The sequence below is a fragment of the Eriocheir sinensis genome, chromosome 4 (genome assembly GCF_024679095.1).
Source record: "Eriocheir sinensis breed Jianghai 21 chromosome 4, ASM2467909v1, whole genome shotgun sequence".
Lineage (NCBI taxonomy): Eukaryota > Metazoa > Arthropoda > Malacostraca > Decapoda > Varunidae > Eriocheir > Eriocheir sinensis.
This window is the reverse complement of record NC_066512.1, coordinates 3,707,682-3,716,925: the sequence shown is the minus strand read 5'-3', so window position 1 is coordinate 3,716,925 and position 9,244 is coordinate 3,707,682.

The following is a 9,244-nucleotide window of genomic DNA, read 5'->3' as shown; positions in this document are numbered from 1 at the left end:
TGAAGAAAAGGTTCAGGAAGAGGAGAGGCTTAAGAGAAAACGGAGAATTGAAGGGTAGGCTAAGGAATTAAAGATGAAGAAAACTGGAAGATTTAGAGGGTCACTACATCCGAGAGAGTAGGTTGAGTGTGAACCAAATGTCGCACCGCAGTCATGACGTCATCGATGACGTTTCAGTGAGCTATCTTTATAGTATATAATCCTTGGTTGTGCCAGTGGCTCAGCTGCCAGTGACCTTGACAATGTCTCTCTCTCTCTCTCTCTCTCTCTCTCTCTCTCTCTCTCTCTCTCTCTCTTTATATATATATATATATATATATATATATATATATATATATATATATATATATATATATATATATATATATATATATATATTTATATATATATGAGAGAGAGAGAGAGAGAGAGAGAGAGAGAGAGAGAGAGAGAGAGAGAGAGAGAGAGAGAGAGAGAGAGAGAGAGAGAGAGAGGCAAAGAGAGAGGTACGTAGAGAGAGGCAGAGACAGAGGCAGACACAGATAGAGAGGTACGTAGAGAGAGGGGCAGAGAGAGGCAGAGACAGTGGCAGACAGATAGGCAGAGAGGCAGAGAGAGAGGTACGTAGAGAGAGGGGCAGAGAGAGAGAGAGACAGTGGCAGACAGATAGGCAGAGAGGCAGAGAGAGGCAAAGACAGTGGCAGACAGATAGGCAGAGAGGCAGAGAGAGAGTAAGAGACAGAGGCAGAGAGAGAGGAAGAGAGCGGCAGAAAGAAAGAGAGGCAGAGACAGAGGCAGAGAGAGAGGAAGAGACAGAGGCAGAGAGAGAGGCAGAGACAGAGGCAGAGAGGTAGAGACAGAGGAAGAAAGAGAGGCAGAGAGAGAGGAAGAGAGAGGCAGAGACTGAGGCAGAGAGGTAGAGACAGAGGAAGAAAGAGAGGCAGAGATAGAGGCAGAGAGAGAGGAAGAGAGAGGCAGAGACAGAGGCAGAGAGACAGAGGCAGAGAGAGAGGAAGAGACAGAGGCAGAGAGAGAGGAAGAGACAGAGGCAGAGAGAGAGGCAGAGACAGAGGCAGAGAGAGAGGCAGAGCCAGAGGCAGAAACAGAGGCAGAGAGAGAAGAAGAGAGAGAGGCAGAGACAGAGGAAGAGCCAGAGACAGAGAGAGATGCAGAGAGCGGCAAAGAGAGGCAGGGACAGAGTCAGAGAGAGGCAGGGACAGAGTCAGAGAGAGAGAGGCAGAGAGAGGCAGGGACAGAGGCAGAGAGAGACAGGGACAGAGGCAGAAAGAGGCAGAGAGAGGCAGGAACAGAGGCAGAGAGAGGCAGAGACAAAAGCATAGAGAGGCAGAGACAGAGGCAGAGAGACAGGCAGAGGGAGAGGCAGACACAGAGGTAGAGACAGAAGCAGAGAGAGAGGCAGACACAAAAGCAGAGAGAGAGGCAGAGACAGAGGCAGAGACAGAAGCAGAGAGAGAGGCAGACACAAAAGCAGAGAGAGAGGCAGAGACAGAGGCAGAGACAGAAGCAGTGAGAGAGGCAGAGACAAAAGCAGAGAGAGAGGCAGAGACAAAAGCAGAGAGAGAGGCAGAGACAAAAGCAGAGAGAGAGGCAGAGACAGAGGCAGAGAGAGAGGCAGAGAGAGAGGCAGAGACAGAAGTAGAGACAGAGGCAGAGACAGAAGCAGAGACAGAGACAAAGGCAGAGAAAGAGAGGCAGAGACAGAGGCAGAGAGAGGCAGAGAGAGAGGCAGATATGGAGGCAGACAGAGGCAGAGACAGAAGCAGAGACAGAGGCAGAGACAAAGGCAGAGAGAGAGAGGCAGAGACAGAGAGAGGCAGAGAGAGAGGCAGAGACAAAAGCAGAGAGAGAGGCAGAGACAAAAGCAGAGAGAGAGGCAGAGAGAGGCAGACAAAAGCAGAGAGAGAGGCAGAGACAAAAGCAGAGAGAGAGGCAGAGACAAAAGCAGAGAGAGAGGCAGAGAGAGAGAGAGAGAGAGAGAGGCAGAGACAGAGGCAGAGACAAAAGCAGAGAGAGAGGCAGAGACAAAAGCAGAGAGAGAGGCAGAGACAAAAGCAGAGAGAGAGGCAGAGACAAAAGCAGAGAGAGAGGCAGAGACAAAAGCAGAGAGAGAGGCAGAGACAAAAGCAGAGAGAGAGGCAGAGACAAAAGCAGAGAGAGAGGCAGAGACAAAAGCAGAGAGAGAGGCAGAGACAAAAGCAGAGAGAGAGGCAGAGACAAAAGCAGCAGAGAGAGAGTCAGAGACAAAAGCAGCAGAGAGAGAGGCAGAGACAAAAGCAGAGAGAGGCAGAGACAGCGGCAGAGAGAGAGGCAGAGAGAGAGGCAGAGAGAGAGGCAGACAGAGGCAAAGAGAGGCAGAGAGACAGGCAGAAATAGGCAGAGAGAGGCAGAGACAGGCTGACAGAGGCAGAGAGAGAGGCAGAAACAGAGGCAGAGAGGCAGAGGCAGAGGCAGAGAGAGGCAGAGAGAGATCGAGACAGAGAGGCAAAGAGAGAGAGAGAGAGAGAGAGAGAGAGAGAGAGAGAGAGAGAGAGAGAGAGAGAGAGAGAGAGAGAGTTACATAGATAACCAGATTACACAGGCCCTAAGGCCCAAACTAGGTGGTCTGTCCTAAACCTAAGTGACAGTTGGTATGCGACCACCATGGTGTTGAAACTGATCTAGTGAACATTTAGATGGAGGAGATAGCGGTCAAGATTATTCTTAAACGATGCAATCGAGTTACACTGCACCACTGATGGTGGTAATCTGTTCCAATCTCGAACGACAGCGTTAGTGAAGAAGAATTTTGTGCAATCTGAATGAACTTGTCTACATTTGAGTTTAGCGCCATTATTTCTCGTTCGCGTCGAATCATCCATCATAAAGAGCTTGGTCGAATCCACGTTGGTAAAACCGTTCAGTATTTTAAAGCACTCGATCAGTTTTTCAAGAGAAAACAATTTTAGATGTGACAGCCTTTCCTTGTAGGGTTTGTTTCGTTTAAAGAATCATCTTGGTTGCTCTACGCTGAACACCTTCTAATTTAGCAATATCTTTCGCATGGTGGGGAGACCAAAACTGCACGGCATACTCCAAATGAGGTCTGACGAAACTATTATACAAAGGTAGTTTAACATCTTTTTTCTTGAATGAAAAATTTATCTTAATCAAACCGATCATCCTGTTTGCTTTTTTAACGGATTCGTTGCACTGCTGGGAAAACTTGAGGTTAGACGCGACTGTGACGCCAAGATCTTTGACCGAGTGAACGCCTTTAACTTTAACGCCGCACATTTCATAGTCCTTCTATATATTTTTAGATCCAACCTACAGAATCTGGCACTTGTTTATATTAAAAGGCATTTCCTATTTTACTGACCAATCTGATATTTTGCGCAAATCTTCGTGTAGGCCCCGCCTATGACATTCCGTAAGTACCACATTGCCGATTTTCGTGTCGTCCGCAAATTTACTAATGAAATTATTGAGACCAAGGTCAATGTCGTTGATGTAAATGACGAAAAGAACGGGTCCCAGGACAGAGCCTTGGGGGACACCACTAGTGACTCTTTGGTTTCTATTGCTTAGCCAGTGCTTGCTCCATTCGTGAAGCTTACCCCCGATACCTATTTCTTTGATTTTATGAAGCAACTTCTAGTGTGGGACTTTATCAAACGCCTTCTGGAAGTCCAAATAAATAATAGCAAGTGATTTAGAAACATCATAGACTGGAAAAAGCTCGACAAACAAGATTCGACAAACAAGATCTGTTGTTACGGAAACCATGTTGCGAGTCCAGGATTAGCGAATTACACTCTAGGTAGTTAATTACTTTATTTCGAATAATTGTGTCAAATAATTTACCAATAATTGAAGTTAAGCTGATTGGCCTGTAATTATCCGGTAATTTACGGTCGCCTTTTTTTAAAATGGGTGTTACGTTAGCCATTTTCTAATAACTAGGAACGATACCATGGTGCAAAGACTTATTGAACAGCATTGTTAAAGGTCTGAGTATCTCTCGATATTTTTTTTAATAATTTTGGATATATTTTATCAGGTCCAGGACTTTTGTTAGTTTTAAGTGACTGCAGCGCTTTGAGAACCTCATCTGTACTGCCGACCGGCCTCTTGCAGACTCCTTACGTTCTTATGTTCTTATGATCTTATTTCAAAGTCAGGGAGGGTATGACTGGGATTTTCAATAGTGTTAGGAACAGCAGCAGTATCGGTAGAATTACTATTAAAAACCGAGGCGAAATAAGAATTTATAGTTCGCTATGTTTTGGCTGTCTGTTACGATATTGCCCGAATTATCTGTTAATGGGCCAATCCCACTTCGAATCTCTTTTTTGTTGTTTATATATCTAAAAAAACTTTAGGATCTGACTTGCAGTTTACCGCAATGTTTACTTCGTACCTCCGTTTCGCCGAGAGAGAGAGAGAGAGAGAGAGAGAGAGAGAGAGAGAGAGAGAGAGAGAGAGAGAGTCATAGGAAATGGAAAAAAGACGAAGAGGAGCTATACATGTTGGGTAACAGAAAAATAAACTAAGCACAACAATATAATTATGCGGGAGGAGGAGGGAGAGAGCGAGAGAGAGCAAAGTAGAGAGAGGCAGGGAGGGTGGCAGAGCGGGGAAGGAGGGAGGCAGCAGCCAATCAGGAGATATCAATGCGTGACGTCACTGCAGGGGGTGGGGCTAGCCTCCGCGTGACAAAAACCTAACAACCTTTCGTAAATATGCCACTGGGCGGGGGGCGAAACCGCGGCGCCGTCACGCTATCCACTCAGCCACCTAAAGGTAGACCTGTGCCTCTGCACCCTCTTCAAATAATCACGGAACCTTTCTCGGGGGTGGCTACTGACCTGGTCGGACCTTGTCACCCTCATCGGAATGACACCGCTACGCCCTCACCCTCATCGACTACGCCACCGGTTTCCCTGAAGCCGTCCCCTTTAAGGAAATGAAATTGATTCAATCTCTGAGGTCGAGGCTCTCTTTTCCATCTTCGCATGGGTCGTCATCCCCAGTGAAGTATTGTCCGACCAAGGCACAAGTTACTTCACAAGTGATGGCCGAACTGCATAAACTCCTGGGAGTCAAACCTTCATTCACCACTCCTTTCATCCCAGCGCAAACGGCCGCGTTGGGAGGCTTCACGGGCCCCTGAAAGCGTCCCTCTGTAAGCAGTACTCCGACAAACCTTAAGAGTGGCACAGATACCTAATCCCCACCTTGTTTGCCCTCAGGAAAGTCCCTCGTGACCGGACCGGATTCTCCGCTTTCGAGATGTTATATGGAAGAGCCATCCGAGGACCCCTCTCGGTGCTTAAAGATCTTTGGGAGGACAGTAACCTTTAGAACGATGACCGATCCGCTTTCCAATATGTCGTGGAGTTACAAGACAATCTGGCCGAAACTTATAAGATTGCGGCTGGAGTAGGTAGGAAGACGCCTACCGAACGGGCGCAAGCCACTCCCGGTGAGGTATATATGGGAGGTGAGAAAGGAGCTGAAGCCCTCCAAAGACCCTTCCCATGTCCTCACTAACCGTTTCCCTATTGTCTCACCAACACCGGAGAGTAGTTCAGCATGCTCTCTAAAGACAGATCCTCTCTCTATCCACACAACATATACACCTTTTCCCAAAATTCAAATTTCAAAATGACCTCGGAGTCCCCGCCTGGGGGATGGAACCACAAATTCCCCCAGGGAGGACTCCCCTTCTGCCTGCCGACCCGAGAGGTGTCTTGATAACTCCTCGAACCTCTTTTCTTCTCAATTTCTGCAACATTCGCGGTCTTCGCTCTAATTTTCATTCTGTGGAACATCATCTCTCCTCTAAACCTCACCTTCTCTTCCTTACGGAAACACAGGTTTCTGAGGCTACTAACAGCAATTTCTACTCTGCTCCCTCCTACTATCTCTATCCTAAATTTCAATCCAAAGCTGGATGTTGCGCCTACGTGCGCAACGACATCACTTGCTCTCGTGCCCACAACCTTGACTCTTCTGAATTTTCTACCATCTGGCTAAGACTTCATTGTCATTCTATTACTAAATACATCTGTGCTGTTTATCTCTCACCTAACTACTAACTATGTAAAATTCTTTGACTATTTGAATTCTAAAGTGGAGCACATCTTGACCCACTCTCCCTTCGCTGAAATCTCCATCCTAGGAGATTTCAATGTTCACCACCAGCTTTGGCCTTCATCCTCTTTCACTGACCATCCTGGTGAACAAGCCTACAACTTTGCTATCCTCAACGACCTGGAGCAGTTGGTCCAGCACCCTACACGTATTCCCGACCGTCTTGGAGACCGGCCCAACATTCTAGACCTCTTCCTTACCTCAAACCCTTCTGCTTATTCTGTCAAACTGTTCTCTCCGTTGGGCTCCTCCGATCACAATCTTATTTCTGCATCCTGTCCTATCGCTCCTGTACACCATCTGGACCCACCGAAGAGGCGATGCTTCTGGCATTTTGTTTCAGCTCGGTGAGACAACCTGAGGATGTACTTTTCCTATTTCCCGTGGAATGATTATTGCTTCCAGGATAGAGACCCCTCTGTGTGTGCTCAGCGCATCACAGAGGTGATTGTCTCTGGAATGGAGGCATACATTCCTCGTTCTTTCTCTACTCCTCACGCTAAAAAGCCTTGGTTTAATCACGCTTGTTATCGTGCTGTCAATGATAGAGAGGCAGCTCACAAAAGGTACCAGAGCCTTCAGACTAATGCTAATTATGAACTCTACATTTCTGCCCGGAATCGTGCCAAATCTATTTTCCGACTAACCAAAAATTCTTTCATTAATAGAAAATGCCAAAACCTTCCTTTCTCTAACTCTTCCCGTGACTTCTGGCATCTAGCCAAAAACATCTCCTCCAACTTCACTTCTTCATCTTTCCCTCCACTCCTCAGTCCTGGCGGCAACACTGCCGTCTCATCTATCTATAAGGCTGAACTCTTCTCTCAAACTTTTTCTAAAAACTCCACTCTGGACGATTATGGGCATATTCCTCCTACTCATCCCCCCTCTGACTCCTTTATGCATGCTATAAAGATTCTTCAAAATGATGTTTTCTATGCCCTCTCTGGCCTCAATCCTCAGAAGGCTTATGGACCTGATGGAGTGCCTCCTATTGTCCTTAAAAACTGTGCCTCCGTGCTGTCACCCTGCCTGGTCAAACTCTTTCGCCTCTGCCTGTCAACATCTACCTTTCCTTCCTGCTGGAAGTATGCCTTCATACAGCCTGTGCCTAAGAAGGGTGACCGTTCCAATCCCTCAAACTACCGTCCTATAGCTTTACCTTCTCGTGTATCTAAAGCTTTTGAATCAATTCTTAACCGGAAGATTCAAAAGCACCTTTCCACTTCTGACCTTCTATCTGATCGCCAGTATGGGTTCCGCAAGGGGCGTTCTACTGGTGATATCCGAGCCCTCTTAACTAACTCTTGGTCATCCTCTCTTAGCCGTTTCGGTGAAACCTTTGCTATTGCGCTGGACATATCAAAAGCTTTTGATAGGGTCTGGCACAAATCTTTGCTTTCCAAACTACCCCCCTACGGTTTCTATCCTTCTCTTTGTACCTTTATCTCCAGTTTCCTTTCTGACCGTTCTATTTCTGCTGTGATAGACGGTCACTGTTCTTCCCCTAAATCTATTAACAGTGGTGTCCCACAGGGTTCTGTCCTACCTCCCACTCTCTTTCTGTTGTTCATTGATGATCTTCTTTCCAAAACGAACTGTCCTATCCATTCCTACGCCGATGATTCCACTATGCATTACTCAACTTCTTTTAATAGAAGACCCACCCTACAGGAACTTAACGACTCAAGGCTGGAGGCTGCAGAACGCTTAGCCTCAGACCTTACTATTATTTCCGATTGGGGCAAGAAGAACCTGGTGTCCTTCAACGCCTTAAAAACACAGTTTCTCCACCTATCCACTCGACACAATCTTCCAAACAACTATCCCCTATTCTTTGACAACACCCAGCTATCACCTTCCTCAACACTAAACATATCCTCTATCCTTAACTCAAAATCTCAACTGGAAACTTCATATCTCATCTCTTACTAAATCAGCTTCCTCGAGGCTGGGCGTTCTGTACCGTCTCCGCCAGTTTTTCTCCCCTGCACAGTCGCTATCCATATACAGGGGCCTTGTCCGCCCTCGTATGGAGTATGCATCTCATGTGTGGGGGGGCTCCACTCACACAACTCTTCTGGACAGAGTGGAGGCTAAGGCTCTTCGTCTCATCAGCTCTCCTCCTCATACTGATAATCTTCTACCTCTTCAATTCCGCCGCGATGTTGCCTCTCTTTCTATCTTCTATCGATATTTCCACGCTGACTGCTCTTCTGAACTTGCTAACTGCATGCCTCCCCCCCGCGGCCCGCTGCACTCGACTTTCTACTCATGCTCATCCCTATACTGTCCAAACCCCTTATGCAAGAGTTAACCAGCATCTTCACTCTTTCATCCCTCACGCTGGTAAACTCTGGAACAATCTTCCTTCATCTGTATTTCCTCCTGCCTACGATTTGAACTCTTTCAAGAGGAGGGTATCAGGACATCTCTCCTCCCGTATTTGACCTTGCTTTTGGACACCTCTTTTGTTTCTTTTTTAGGAGCAGCGAGTAGCGGGCTATTTTATTATTTTCTTTTTGTGTGCCTTGAGCTGCCTCCTTTGTGGTAAAAAAAAAAATATATATATATATATATATATATATATATATATATATATATATATATATATATATATATATATATATATATATGCCTCCAGATATACAGCATGTTTTGATGTAAAGTCCCAGGACCGCCAGTTCCAGTCTAGCGATGAGTTACGTGTTCTCAGGCCCAGGGAAACCATCAAACTGCTTGTCACCTGGAAAGGTCCTAACACGGTCCTTGAAAAGAAATATAAGGTAGATTATCTCACTGACTGTCCTCTATGCCCGAGGTTGTCTCACGCCAATCCACTTCAGAAATACTTTCGTCACTCCCGGGTAATATTCGCCGAGGTACTGGACTAAGTTGCTTCCGAAGAGGAAGAGGATCCCATGAACGAAATTATCACCTGTTCAGAAGACTCCGAGGATGAGTCTGAAAGACTTCCCGTGACACCCGATGGCCAGAAAGGTGTATCAGGACATCTCTCCTCCCGTATTTGATCTTGTTTTCGGCCACCTCTTTTGTTTCTTTTTTAGGAGCAGCGAGTAGCGGCCTTTTTTTATTATTGTTTTCTTTT